Raw genomic sequence first — 15,119 nt, 5'->3', positions numbered from 1 at the left:
ACCTAGTTAGGCCAAAGACCGGCAGATGGCCACATTGAGGCCTTCCATCTTACCACCCGAAGGGAATGCATGCCGCCGGCTAGTACATGTATCCCCGTGGACCGGTTCGTACCTAAAGCATTCTCCAGTCAGGCTGCAAATCTGATGACTTTCTCCTAGAACTCAATTTGACGGCGGGAAGTCATTACACATTATTCACCACACTGGATAATGGGTAATGCCTAGGAATGCTAGTCCTGGATGTTGCTATTGCGTTCAGCCAATCAGGTTGTAGAACATGTTGACCCCAGGCTCGACATGGGGCGCAATATCAGGAAGTAGCATTAGCCACTTTAGCATGGAAAATGGTGTTTCACAAAGAAAATATGAATTTAATTTAACCTGGCAAGTCAGTTAAGAACAAATTCTTACTTACAATGACGGCCTAAGAACCTTGTTCAGGGGTAGAATGACAGATTTTGACCTTGTTGCTAGACCAAATCCCCGAGCTGACCTTTCGGTTACTGGCCCAACGATCTAACCACTAGGCTACCTGCTGCCCATATTTCCCACGTTTTTTTCTGCCTTATTGCCATTAAATCGAGTTGGAGGTGGTAAATCAACGCATTTGCAGCCTCTATAGACAACGAACCGGTACACAGGCATTTGAGTGTATAGCCGGCGGCATACATTCCCCACAGAACGCTGTGGATGGGAGTCTGTTAGATGAATGTGATTTGGTTGTTGAGTGGCTTCACTGCAAGTGTATTGTATGTTTTTTCCCCAGATTTTTTAAGAGACATTTCACTGGATGTATAAAGATGAAGCATCCGCTTGGCGTTTCCACGAGGAAGCCCACTGACGGGCAGTGGGGAGAAGATGGAAAGAGATTGTACTACATTTTGCAAATGAAACATATCAATAGTTCAGTTCCCAAAACTATAATCTGTTATGAACAGAGTGGACTAAGTTTTGTAGACTTTAGCCTTTGCCGAAGTTTTAAAATGTCTTGTTTAGGAGTGCAAAGTTGAATTGAGTTATTGCACATGCATTTCACAGAGCAGGGCTTCCCTAACGGAAAACACAGTTGTATGCTAGAACGGGCCAATAGGATATCGCTAGCTCGTGCTTGGCTCTGCCCACCTTCTTGCTTGTTCTTCCCACTATGACTCATCTGTTCCCATTGGAAAATACAGGCTGTGGTCCATCTTGGTTTGGTTATTAAAATCTTTGCATTCCCTTTGGAAGGTAAGATTAAAGGACTATAGTATCACCACCATCTGCCAGCCTTTGAGCTACCAGTAGCTAGGATGTGTGTGACCGTACCTTCTAAAATAGTATTTAAGTACCCCTGGTCTAACATATCTAGAATCCTGGACATAAAAAGGCATGTCCAAATGGCTGAAAGGAACTGGCATAAATAGAAACATTTACCAGTTTCATTTTATTAACAACAAATCAATACAGGAAGTACATGTGGGAACACAAGTATATATAAATAATATACAAAGGACAATTGGGCTAGGGGGTACAATATCACATTACACAAGGACCTTAAGGGACATACTTATTATTCTAACAGCTTTTTTGTATTTAATTATTAATTGTCTTAAAATAGTTCCATTTCTTTTTGTAAGGTATGAAAATGTGTTTTGCTTGTAAATTTAAATTTGTGAATATGAAATTTGGCCAAAAGAATATTGAAATTAATGACAAAAATGTTTCAGCTTATTTCTATCATAGGTAAAGAATCCAAGCAGTACATCTCTCTACAATAGTGCAAGATCCTCATGAATGTGTTCAATTATAAATCTGATGTCTTGCCACAGTTCTCTTACATGAATACAATGCCAAAAAAGATGCAACACTGTTTCTGGGTGGTCATTACAAAAGGAGCAATTTGAGTTGATGTTTTCCTTAAACTTCATGTAGTGGTTGGCAGGAAAATATTTATTAATATTTTTAAAAACAAAACTTCCTTAAAATGTGTATGGCAACAGCCAAACTTTTTTTGCAACAGATATTATCAATAAATCCATTCCAATAAGGCATGACATAAGGTATAGATACAACATCCTGCTGAAACAAGGTTCGTATTTCTATTGTTGAATGGACACAAAAGAGAAACAAATCTTTCCTCCTGATGAGTCAACAGGTTCAACAGAAGGTAGGCTCTGAGGGTCAGGTCTTGTTCCACGTTCCTGAATAATAAAGCAACACCTGAGGGAATGGCATCTAAGACAATTGCAAAATGTTTAGGTGTTACAGGGACCTTGTAAAGTGATAAGAATTCCTTATAACTGAGTAAAATACCCTCTGCGTTTACCAGTTGGCTCACCAATAGGATATTATTTCAGAACTTATATTCTAAAAACAAAGAATAATTTGTATACAATATATCCAGATTGTTCCATATATAATGTGTGGAGAAAAATTCTGCTTATAAATGAAATCGTTCTACAGTGGTCCCTGAAGCGTACGATCACACCCCGTGTGATTAGAACACTCATTTAGAACGGCCAGTTTCGAATGACGCAACAATAAGCATTTGAGCTGGTCACACTTTTTTCAGAAACTATTTACACAAACACAGTCCTTACAAAGTTGTGCTTTATCATCTTGGCCAGGTCGCAATTGTACATGAGAACTTGTTCTCAACTTGCCTAACTGGTTAAATAAAAGGTGAAATAAATAAAATGTCCAGAATGTAAGCAGCTTATTTTTGGATGCAATGTTCAGATGCTTCTGTGAACATCTATAGCATAAGACAATCATCCTAACCAGAAAAATGTAGGCTACATTTGTCCTAGCGCTGAGGAAAGATTGACCCAACACAAACAGTCATATTTTCTAACTCTCGGCTGACATAAACTACAATATGAATTAGCTAATAGCAATTACTATATACAATTAATCACATCACGGGTGAGCTCACCATTGATCGAAATAATTAGGTAAAACTTTCTAGAAATCGAAAATAATCCGACGATTAGTTTCAGCGCGCAGCCATGCATTTTTTCCTCGCAGAAACCTGAAGATGACAAGATGAGTTTGGTCTGTTTATAGTATGCATGTTGAAGCTACCGTCGTTCACATCCCACCATTCATTTCCGGAAGTCCTCAAAAAAAAAATGAGTGAACACTTACTTCATTTTGTTATAACATCTTTGGTCAAACAGACGATTACGTGAAACCCATAATGTATTGCATGTCAACAAACATGGCTACACAGCTGGAATTGGCTTAGCTCATAATCAGTACAACCTTCAAAAAAGTATTTTACACATAATATGTGCCCATTACAATCTATGCAAGAATCGGAATGCATGATTTGTCACCTAGAATTTAAAACGTGTGAATAAGACAGTAAATACACAAATAATTGCCACACGAAAAAAAATTTGATAGTGATTTATTGATACAAGTGGCGCGTGCCGGCAGTTAACCACGTACCATCTCACTCTGTGCCATTCACTGTTGTTGTTTATGTATGTAGCTAGTGAGCTAAGCTGTAGCATTAGAAATGTCTTTGAAAAGGAGACAACTCACAAATATGGAAATTCTGGAGATTTTTTAAAATTATGACAATGAGTCTGAAAGTCAGGAATCAGATTCTGACAGTGACAGTAAGGAGCTGCCCCCCAACCTTGTAGCCATTGAGAACCCTGAATCTGAATTTCCCTTGTCCACTGACGAAGTACCAGGTCCCTTTGAAGATCCTGGTGGCAATGGAGGCACACCGATAGTGGATGAAGTACAGGAGTTCTGTGATAGCTGGAAGGCCGCCAGTCATTTCACCCCTCCTGGCCCTGCTGTTTGCAGTCTGGAGTGCAACGCCCCTTGCCATTTCCAACTGAGGCAGAGTGCGTCAAGTGGTTTCTGACAGATGAGTTGGTGGGAAACAGTAGAGGGGACCAATCGCTATGCCTTGGAGCTACAGAAGAGAGAGCCAGTAGTGAGGGGGAAACTCACTAAATGGGTGACAACCACAATTAGTGAAATGTATACCTTCCTGGTGCCAGTCCTTCTCATGGGAATAGTAAAGAAGAACTCCCTAAGAGAATACTGGAGCACAGACCCTATGTTCGCAACTCCCTTCTTTGCAAACCTCTTTTCCCAAGACCGCTTCCTAGTTCTGCTGCGATGCCTGCATTTTGTCAACAATGCTACTGCCATCCTAAGTGACCCGTTATACAAAATAGGAAATGTTCTTATCAGCCTGACATCAGCATTTGGTTGTGTCTTTGTGCCATACAAGGACCTATGCATTGATGAGTCCCTGACGTTATGGAAAGGTAGGCTGGCGTTCTGTCAATATATTCCCGCCAAAAGGCACGGGTTTGGAGTGAAGTTCTTTGTCATGTGCGACGTGAAGACAGGATTTGTCTAGGATATTATAGTTTACACAGGGTCCACCACTGACATCCAACATTATGAGGGGCTTGGGGTGTCCGGGTCCGTGGTGATGACTATGCTGGCTCCTCATCTCGGCAAGGGACTTACGTGGACAATTGGTACAGCAGTCCCACACTCTTCCACAGCATCTGCTCTCCAACAGCACAGGGGCCTGTGGCACAGTCAGGTCGAACAGGAAGGGGATTCCGGCATACGGATGCAGGAAGATGCAGAGAGGGGAGGTGGAGTTCCAGGAGAACGGTCAACAGCTGGCAGTAAAGTGGCATGACAAACGAGACGTCCTTGTCCTCTCCACTGTCCATACAGCAACCATGTCGGCCACAGGGAAGGTGGACCACCTGACGGGAGAGAGAAAGATCAAACCAGATTGTGTGCTTGACTATAACCTCAAAATGGGGGCCGTGGATAAGGCGGACATGATAAACAGCTTTGTGGAATGCACTCTGAATATGACCAAGTGGTATAAGAAGATATTTTTTCCACCTGGTCGACACTGCTGTCCTCAACGGCAGCATAGTTCACCGCCAACTAACGGGTGAGATGATTACTGAACAAGGTATTTTTGTAACTGGATGTACTGTTCACATAAATCCATTACGCAATTATAGTGACAATATCTCACCCACCTACCCACTGCCTCATCATCCTCATCCTCTCCACTCCCTCATAGGTAAAGTAATTACCTACCAAAAGTACAGAGAGAAGTTAATGAGAGAGCTGCTGGAGGAGCACCACACCCCTTGGCGCCCATCCACTGGGGGTCGCACTGCTGTAGACAATCCCCTACGCCTCACTGCACGGCATTTTCCCTGCAAAGTCCCTCAAACTGCTGCTCAAGGTAGTCGCACACGGAGGCACTGCAAAGTCTGCCTGTCTGGCGCCAGGAGAAGTAAACAGAGGAAGATGACAAAATACATGTGTTTATCTTGTGATACACCTCTATGTATTTCACCATGCTTTGAGGAGTATCACATGCTCAAGCATTATTGAGCACATCTGCAGCAATAAGTGACTGACTGACCTGACAGGTGACCTGCCATGATACTATGCCTTTAGAGATGAGGGTGGAAATGCAGTTGTTGTTCAGTCACTGCATGGGTAATGCATATTCAGTTGTGTCCTCTAGTAAAACAAGTTGTTGTTGAACCAACTACCAATACTGCAATAAAATAGACGACTATTACATATTGGCCTGTGTGTTTTCTTGCTGTGTTTTCATCCAGTACAACTGTTAAGGAGTGTAGGTTAGCATACAAAAGCTGGCCTCAATCTTCAGCTCCAAAGATGTCCAATTCCAGTTATGATATTGGCAAATACTGTTTGTGGTTTCTGAAAGTACAGAATAAAGGAGGAAATATTAATTAGAATATAGCAATATTACAAATAAGTAACATAAAACACTGCTAAAAAATAGTTTATTGCATTGACAAAATCAGATTTCAGTTATAACAGTAAGAAACTAACTTTTGAGCTCCACAAGGGGCAAGGCAGGGCAGAACAGAGCTATGCTGAATAGACCAAATACACAAACTATGGTCATATTTTTTATTTATTTAACATTTTTATTTACAATAACGGCCTACACCGGCCAGACTCAGACAACACTGGGCCAATAGTGCGCTGCCCTATGGGACTCCCAATCACAGCCAGTTGTGATACAGCCTGGATTTGAACCAGGGTGTCTGTAGTGATGCCTCTAGCAGTGGCATAGACCGCTGCACCACTTGGGAGTCATAAGGCCAGGGTAGCTTCAAAATACAACACAAGCTAATACTTCTCTGACGCAACTAGCATTGTTTTACAGAGCTAATAGAAGAATGTAGCTAGCTACCTAAGCAAGATTGAATATAACACCATGAAGGTTATAAAATGAGTAACATTACCTCACGTGTCTGCGGTTATAAAGAATATACACAAATATATTATGCTCCATACATAGTGAGCTACAGCAGAAACGGCATACGGAAACTATTATAACTTACCTTGATAGAAACGCAGCCTGGATTTGAACCAGGGAGTCTGTTGTGACGCCTCTAGCACGGATGCGCCGTGCCTTTGACCGCTGTGCCACTTGGGAGTCATAAGGTCATGTAGCTTCAAAATACATCACAAGATAATACTTCTGATGCAATTAGCATTGTTTTACAGAGCTGATAGAAGAAAGTAGCTAGCTGCATAAGTACGATTGACTATAACACCATGAAGGTTATAAAATGAGTAACGTTACCTCACGTGTCCGCGGTTATAAAGAATATACACAAATATATTATGCTCCATACATACAGTACGCTACAATAGAAACATACAGAAACTATTACAACGTAATAATGCACTTTGATAGAAACACACATTTCCAAAGTTATTATTAGTAATGAAAACAATGACTGCAATGAGGGCAACAGATGGAAAATGTGAACACGTGTGCAGATCCTGTTCTGACGGGAGATGAGCAAATGTCTGCAGACTTGAACTGCACAAACAATTCGGAAGTGCTTGGGGAATTTTGTCCGGGTCAGAAATGTCCCAAATATTAAATTGTCCACAAAAGTAAAAATTACAATTTTTATGAGAATGAATGAGGTGGAACACACCTAAATTCAAACTGTTCTTAGAAAATAAAAACTTGTTAGAAATTCATTTGAAATTGAAGTTGAAACAGCCTATAAATAAAAACGGGCTGCGTGCTTTTAGTTTGAGGGCAGCGCGGATTAAATGCACTATTACGTATCAATCACATTCTGGAATGGAGAGAACATGCTAACATCACGTGCATAAAAAAAAACTCCCGCTGGGGCGACCGTTAGAGATATTTGAAACTCAAGCATGAAAGGGTTTTAAGGACCATGACAAGAAAATCTGCCGATGAAAAGCAGAAAGTTTCACAGGAACTTTGTCAATATTATAATTGCAAACCAACATGAAGTTAAGGCCACCAAAAGTAGAGAAGACATGAGGAATAAAATTACACATAGAAGTGTGTCTTCTTAGGAATTGTTTTATACAATTGATCTTAAAAACTATTATTTAAGGTAGTAAAGTCCAGAAAATTCAGCCCACCATTCTCATAAGTGTTCAATACAACATTTTTCCTAATGTAATGGGTATGGTTTCTCCACAGAAAGTAGAAAATCATCTGGTCTATCTCCTTGCTTATTTTACTGTCAAGATATAAAAGAGAGCGCCATATGTTAGTCTAGAGATAACCAAGGCTGAAGTTATTCGGACTTCCTTTTAAAAGATAAGTCCCTCTGTAGCCATTGATTTAGCTTCTTCTGTTTTTTTTTTTTTAAATAAGAGGGTTAAAATTTAGTAAGCCTCTAGACTTCTGATTTTTTGTAATGGTTATGCCTAAATAGGTAAGTTCTTCTTTTACTGGAATACCATAATATGAAGGTGTCACACAATCTCTGACAGGCATGAGTTCACATGTATTAATGTTAAAATGTAGACCAGACGCTTTGGAAAAGGATTGTATCAAATTGATCGATATGGGTATTTGGTTAGCATCTTTCAGGAAAAAAGTGTAGTATCGTCAGCCAGCTGGCTTATAACAATTTCTTTACGAGCTATGGAAATACCTTGTACAGGACTATTATTTAAAGAATTTGTGTGATTAATAAACACAGGTACGGAGAGATAGGACAACCTTGCTTAATTCTGCTCTTTAACTCAAATCTAGGCAAGGTGTCATACTTTAATTTGATAGAGCTGTTACCATTTGTATAGAGAGTCTTAATAGCCATATAGAAAAACAATCCCCAAAGCCAAGTCTCTCAAGAGAGTGGAAGAGGAACTGAAGCTCTACTGTGTCAAATGCTTTATGAAAATCTAAAAATATGAAGCTATCCTCGGTTATTAGGTCTGAGTAGTCAAGTATGTCTAATACTAGTCTGATATTGTTAGAAATATGTCTGTTCCTCATAAAGCCAGACTGTGTTTCATCAATGATTGCATTCAGGACTTCTTTAATTATTTTTGCAAGTAGTAAGGCTAATATCTTGTAGTCATTATTAAGACTACAAATTGGACGCCAGTTATCGATGAGCAGTACTTTTTTAGGCTTAGGTATCAGTGTTATTAACCAGACTCATTGTAGGAGGGAGAACATTGTTTTTAATACTCTAAAAAGACATCAAATAGGAAGGGAGCTACTTGTTCAGAAAATAATTTGTAAAATTCTGATGAATTCCATCAACACCTGGTGATTTATTGTTCTTTAGATGTTTGATAGACTATAATCTCCTCAACTTTGATGGGTTCACACTGTTTAGATTCTATATCACTGATAGTGAACATTATTCAGTGGAGTCAAAAATCATATCTGTGGATTCCTGACAGTACGTAGAGCTATACAATTTTCTGTAAAAATTGCTACAGTATTTAGCGATTAATTTTGGTCATCTGTAATAACACCAATGTTTAACTTATGGATAGTGTTATTTGTAGAGTGAAATTTCTGAAGTCTAAAGAAATAGGATGAATTCTGTTCTCCCCCACTGTGGGGCAAAAAAGTATTTAGTAAGCCAACAATTGTGCAAGTTCTCCCACTTAAAAAAATGAGGCCTGTAATTTTCATCACTTCAACTATGACAGACAAAATGAGAAGAAAGAAAATCCAGAAAATCACATTGTAGGATTTTTAATGAATTTATTTGCAAATTATGGTGGAAAATAAGTATTTTGTCAATAACAAAAAGTTTCTCAATACTTTGTTATATACCCTTTGTTGGCAATGACAGAGGTCAAACGTTTTCTGTAAGTCTTCACAAGGTTTTCACACACTGTTGCTGGTATTTTGGCCCATTCCTCCATGCAGATCTCCTCTAGAGCAGTGATGTTTTGGGGCTGTTGCTGGGCAACACGGACTTTCAACTCCCTCCAAAGATTTTCAGTCTGGAGACTGGCTAGGCCACTCCGGGACCTTGAAATGCTTCTTACGAAGCCACTCCTTCGTTGCCCGGGTGGTGTGTTTGGGATCATTGTCATGTTGAAAGACCCAGCCACGTTTCATCTTCAATGCCCTTGCTGATGGATTTCACTCAAAATCTCACGATACATGGCCCCATTCATTCTTTCCTTTACACGGATCAGTTGTCCTGGTCCCTTTGCAGAGAAACAGCCCCAAAGCATGATGTTTCCACCCCCATGCTTCACAGTAGGTATGGTGTTCTTTGGATGCAACTCAGCATTCTTTGTCCTCCAAACACAATGAGTTGAGTTAACCAAAAAGTTATATTTTGGTTTCATCTGACCATATGACATTCTCCCAATCTTCTTCTGGATCATCCAAATGCTCTCTAGCAAACTTCAGACAGGCCTGGACATGTACTGGCTTAAGCAGGGGGACAAGTCTGGCACTGTAGGATTTGAGTCCCTGGCGGCGTAGTGTGTTACTGATGGTAGGCTTTGTTACTTTGGTCCCAGCTCTCTGCAGGTCATTCACTAGGTCCCCCCGTGTGGTTCTGGAATTTTTGCTCACCGTTCTTGTGATCATTTTGACCCCACGGGGTGAGATCTTGCGTGAAGCCCCAGATCGACGGAGATTATCAGTGGTCTTGTATGTCTTCCATTTCCTAATAATTGCTCCCACAGTTGATTTCTTCAAACCAAGCTGCTTACCTATTGCAGATTCAGTCTTCCCAGACTGGTGCAATTCATTAAAAATTCATTAAAAATCCTACAATGTGATTTTCGGGATTTTTTTTCTAATTTTGTCTGTCATAGTTGAAGTGTACCTGTGATGAAAATTACAGGCCTCATTTTTTTAAGTGGGAGAACTTGCACAATTGGTGGCTGACTAAATACTTTTTTGCCCCACTGTATTATCCAGTTTATTTTGTAACTCAAAAAGTTCCATCCTCTCCTCCCGAGAGGCCGGCTGGGGACCTCTGAGAAAGGGAAGTTCTCTTAATGATCACCTTTTCCTCCTCAGCTCTTCTGGTCTTAGCAAGATTACTACCATATTTTCTAAGGTATTTGGACACTTCAAATTTAAAGAGCTCCCAGTTCTTGCAATAAGATTTTTCTTCACAAGCCCTTTCCCAAAAGTGTGAAAGCAGATCTTTACCCTCAATCTTAACTATATCATTATTTAATAATGAGCTATTTAGCTTCCAGTAGGATGGCCTACCAAGGTTAGTATCAGGGGGAAATATTTTGATATCAATGTAAATGGCCCTATGGTCTGTGAGGGGAGTAGTACAAATACTTGTAGTAACATACTCACTATCAATACATTTGGATATAAGCCAAAAATCTATTCTGGATTGTCTGGAACCTGTTTTGTTACTCCAAGTGAATGATCTGTCAGCAGGAAACCTCTCTCTCCATATATCAGTAAGATCAAACTTTTCCATAAAAAGTATTAAACCCAAATTCTGATTGGTTGGCCTACCTGGGGGCCATCTATCAGTTGAATTATCTATAGTAATGTTAAAGTCCCCTCCTATCAATAATAATAAACTCGGAAATTTAGATAACCAATGAAGTATATATATGTTTCTCTATAGATTCAAGCAACTCATCATTCTCATGTTTGGTGTTGTACCCGTAGAAGTTTACAATAAGGAGCATAATGTCATTGTAATTGATCACAAGACAAATAAAGTGACCAAAGGGGTCACATTCTGAGTGTAGAATATTACCAAAGGGATTTTTCATTGTAATGACACCAGCAGTGCGTTCAGATCCATGGGAAAGCCAAATATCGTTGCCCCACTGTGACCTCCAGAAGTTGGCATCAGCCAAAATGGAGTGAGACTCTTGAAAAAAGCAAAAATCTCTTTGAAATTGTTGAGCAAATAAAAATAAGGCCTTGTGCATTGTTTCGTAACACCCTAGCATTAAGATAAACTATAGACAAAGACAAAACAAAGATTATATAAAGTATAAACTGTAGTAGGAGTCGTCAAAAACGTAGGAGCAGTGAACGTAAGAGATAAGGAACCGAGATCTTCACCATTTAAGTCAACTAAGTGAAAATAGCTTATTCCATAAACTCCAAGCTAGATGTTGTCCGGCTTTTGAAATTCAACTCAACTGAAAATTATGTTCAAGACCAAACCAAGGGTTCTTTGTAGTAAGAGACTAAAAACCCTCTTTAGTGGAATCAGGAACTATTCTGAGAAAATACAAAATAATAATTTAAATTAAAAGGGTACCTACTACTTTAAGTGCATATGAAAACTGATCATAAAAAAATGGAATAAAAAATGTTTTACATACATGTTTCTAAGACCCTTTTCACTTGGAAATAAGTATTAATAACTAAATAGAACAACCGTGTAAAGTCAGAGTAGACCTGTTTGCTCTTTAAAAAAACGTATCTTAGTTACTGTATACATAAAAAATAAATACAACTTTGTCTTCTTCGTAAGTTTGTAAACAAAATAGGCCTTCTCGTCATACAAGACCAAACTATTCCTGAGTATTCCGAAAAATTGTCACCTGATGCTTGTTAGGTAAAGTAAACAATACAAGGAAAATGAGAATACCATGGCCGAAACCATCAATCTGTTCCTTCTGGTGAGATTTTAGGGAGGAATATGGATTTCTGAACCGTTGGCGAAGCGTCGTCCTCCGAAGTAAGCCTTATTTCGTACTTTCTTGATCTTTGGCCACAACTTGTTCCTTCTTTCTATGTCCTCTGGGCTGAGATGCTCGGCGAAACGCATACCATGGCTCTGAAGGAAGGCGTTCTTCCTATCAGCTTTCCAGACAGCATCCTTGTATAATCTGGCAATGAAGAGGATGATGATACCCCTTGGTCTTGAATTGTTTTACTGTTGCTTCTTGCCGAGGCGATGCACAACGTCCATGGTACCACCAACTTTGTTCTTCTCTGCAGGCATAACTTCTTGGCAGATGCGGATAGCCTCTCCTCGCACATCCTCATTCTCCACCTCTGGCAATCCGTGGAGTCTCAGGTTCCATCTTCTTGTGTATTGTTCCAGATCAGTGAGACGTCTATGGTAGACATTGTTATTATTTTTTCCACATCCTTGATTTCACCACATACAAACTCCAGTCTTTTTCAAGCCTTCGATAACCATGGTGGTCGTGCCTACCATTTTCTCAGTGGCGTCAGACCTGGAGTTGATGAGTAAGGAGAGGGTAGCCACGATGCCAGAGTTAATGTTGGGGTTTTTGGAGGGTGGAGGTTTGCACGGAGTAACCGGTAAAGGGGGGGAATTCGTAATCTTCAACAGCATTCGAAAGTATGATATTATCCATAGGGCAAGCGTAGTTATGGCAGTTGTCTATAAGCACGTTTCTCTCTTGTTGATTAGCAATGGAACGGCTAGCTTCTTCCTTTCTATTTTTGTCACGACTTAGCATGGTCATGCCGAAATAAATTATCAAAGTCTTATTCCAGTCACAGGAAAGTAATTATATATTGAACAAATAAAAACAGTAATAGTGATGACTGTAAACTTGTTTTTCCACAATCTTTCTGAATTTTGTTGCGGAGCTCGGTAAAAAATAGCGTATGTTCAAGCCGCCATCTTGGCCTCCTCAATATATATCAGTTTAATTTGAGGACAACAATGTTGACAGCTGCGCCATAAACGTTGCAAAATAAATGGGAAGAGATTTGAGATGTACCAATTCCATTGAACATGGTTTATGAACGGGTACAAAAAAACTATACCTGGTTCAACACTTAAGAGTTTTTAAATGTAAAATTATATAAAATTCTTGCCACCAACAGAATGCTATATATATGCACGACAGTGAGAGTGACCTAACGTTACAGCACGTAATTAGCGTTAGTTAGCTAACAGACGAGCACGAGGAATGCAGAGCAACTGGCTAGGCCACCAACATGGGTGTAGTTCTCTGATAAGGCACATTTGAGATAGATAAGTAGCTAATGACTAGGTTGTTGGTGTTACCCAAATCAATATTAGCTAACGTTCGCTAGCCACTGCAAACGATTTTAAAAACTGTCTCACACAAATACTTGTAAACCTCCAGCTAATTGCATTGACATATCGAATACTGAGGTACCAGAATGTTCTACTTACGTTCTCCCTTTGTTTCTAATCACTAGAAACGTTAGTTTATTTGAGAAACTGCACTATCTTGCAGAGACTTTTCAACGTTGACCCGTCAACAACATTAAATAAGTACTTCCGGGTCACGGAACGTCAGAAATGGTCATAAATAAAAGTAGAAAAGTGTCATTAACCTGTATTTATTAATGATGTATGAAAAACGCATGTCTAGACATTAACAATGATTCATATGTGTTCATATTTAGGTGACATACAATCTGGGTTTTAAAACATGTTTGGAGGTCAAATCACTGTATATCAGTGGAGGCTGCTGAAGGCAGGACTGCTCATAATATAAACTGGAACGTTCTAGACATTATTATGAGCCGTCCTCCCCTCAGCAGCCTCCACTACTGTGTATGTATTACATATGGTCTTATAGAGAAAAAACTATTATTTGTGCCAACGTAAAAGAGGGGTAAGGAGTACTCAATAGGGTCTGTAGAATCTATATATTTTGTACATTTCAAAGGGCTCTGAGTGTTGCTGAACTTTTACTCTGCCCATTACATTGTCCTTAATGCAAATCACTGTATATGCATTACATATATAGAGAAAAAACTAGTATTTGTGCCAATGTAAAAGTTGGCTGGAGAGTACTAAATAGGGTCTGTATAGTCTTTGTATGGTGTCATTTCATGGGGCTCTGAAAAATACAGAGTGTTGCTGGCCTTTTACAGTGGTCAAACAGCATAATTAAAATGGGGTGCCTGGACACTACAATGCCTTCTGAAAGTATTCATACCCCTTGACTTATTTCACGTTTTGTTGTGTTACAGCCTGAATTCAAAATGGATAAAATATTTTTTTCTCACCCATCTACACACAATAACCCATCATGAAAAAGTGGAAACATGTTTATATAAATGTTTGTACATTCTTTGAAAATAAAATACTAAGATATCTAATTTACATAAGTATTCACACTCCAAAGTCAATACTTTGTGGAAGCACCTTTGGCGGCGATTACAGATGAGTCTTTTTGGGTAAGTCTCTAAGAGCTTTGCACACCTGGATTGTACAATATTTCCCCATTTAAAATAAAATCTTCAAGCTCTGTCAAGTTGTTTGTTGATCATTGCTAGACAGCCGTTTTCAAGTCTTATATTGCCATATATTTTTAAGCCGATTTAAGTCAAAACTTTAACTGGGCCATCCAGGAACATTCAATGTAAGCAACTCCAGTGTATATTTGGCCTTGTGTTTTAGGTTGTTGCCCTGCTGAAAGGTGAATTTATCTCTTAGTGTCTCTTGGAAAGCAGACTGAACCAGGTTTTCCTCTAGGACTTTGCCTGTGCTTATAGGTGTATTCTGTTTCTTTTTATCCCCCAAAAAACTCCCTAGCCAATGACAAGCATACCCAAAACATGATGCAGCCACCACCATGCTTGAAAATATGAAGTGTGGTACTCAGTGATGTGTTGTGTTGGATTTGCCCCAAACATAACGCTTTATATTCAGGACAAAAAGTTAATTTCCTTTCCACATTTCTTGCAGTATTACTTAAGTGCCTTGTTGCAAACATGATAGATGTTTTGACATTTTTTATTCTGTACAGGCTTCCTTCTTTTCACTCTGTCATTTAGGTTAGTATTGTAGAGTAACTAAAATGTTGTTGATCCATCCTCAGTTTTATTACATCACAACCTTTTAAACTCTAGCGGTTTT

General features: G+C 39.3%; 1 protein-coding gene across 1 annotated transcript in view; it reads right to left on the bottom strand.

Moving 5' to 3' along the window:
* Positions 1 to 13,543, bottom strand: part of zgc:56095 (ferritin) — a 30,808-nt gene extending 17,265 nt beyond the window's left edge. The window contains exon 1 of the mRNA XM_021565263.3: positions 13,422 to 13,543. The gene's annotated coding sequence lies outside the window, so the exon portion shown is untranslated. The remainder of the gene's footprint in view (positions 1 to 13,421) is intronic.
* Between the last annotated feature and the right edge of the window lie 1,576 nt (positions 13,544 to 15,119).

Source organism: Oncorhynchus mykiss, chromosome 16 (assembly GCF_057628025.1).
Source record: "Oncorhynchus mykiss isolate SJ-2025 chromosome 16, ASM5762802v1, whole genome shotgun sequence".
Classification (NCBI taxonomy): domain Eukaryota; kingdom Metazoa; phylum Chordata; class Actinopteri; order Salmoniformes; family Salmonidae; genus Oncorhynchus; species Oncorhynchus mykiss.
This window is presented reverse-complemented; position numbering and strand designations above follow the sequence as displayed.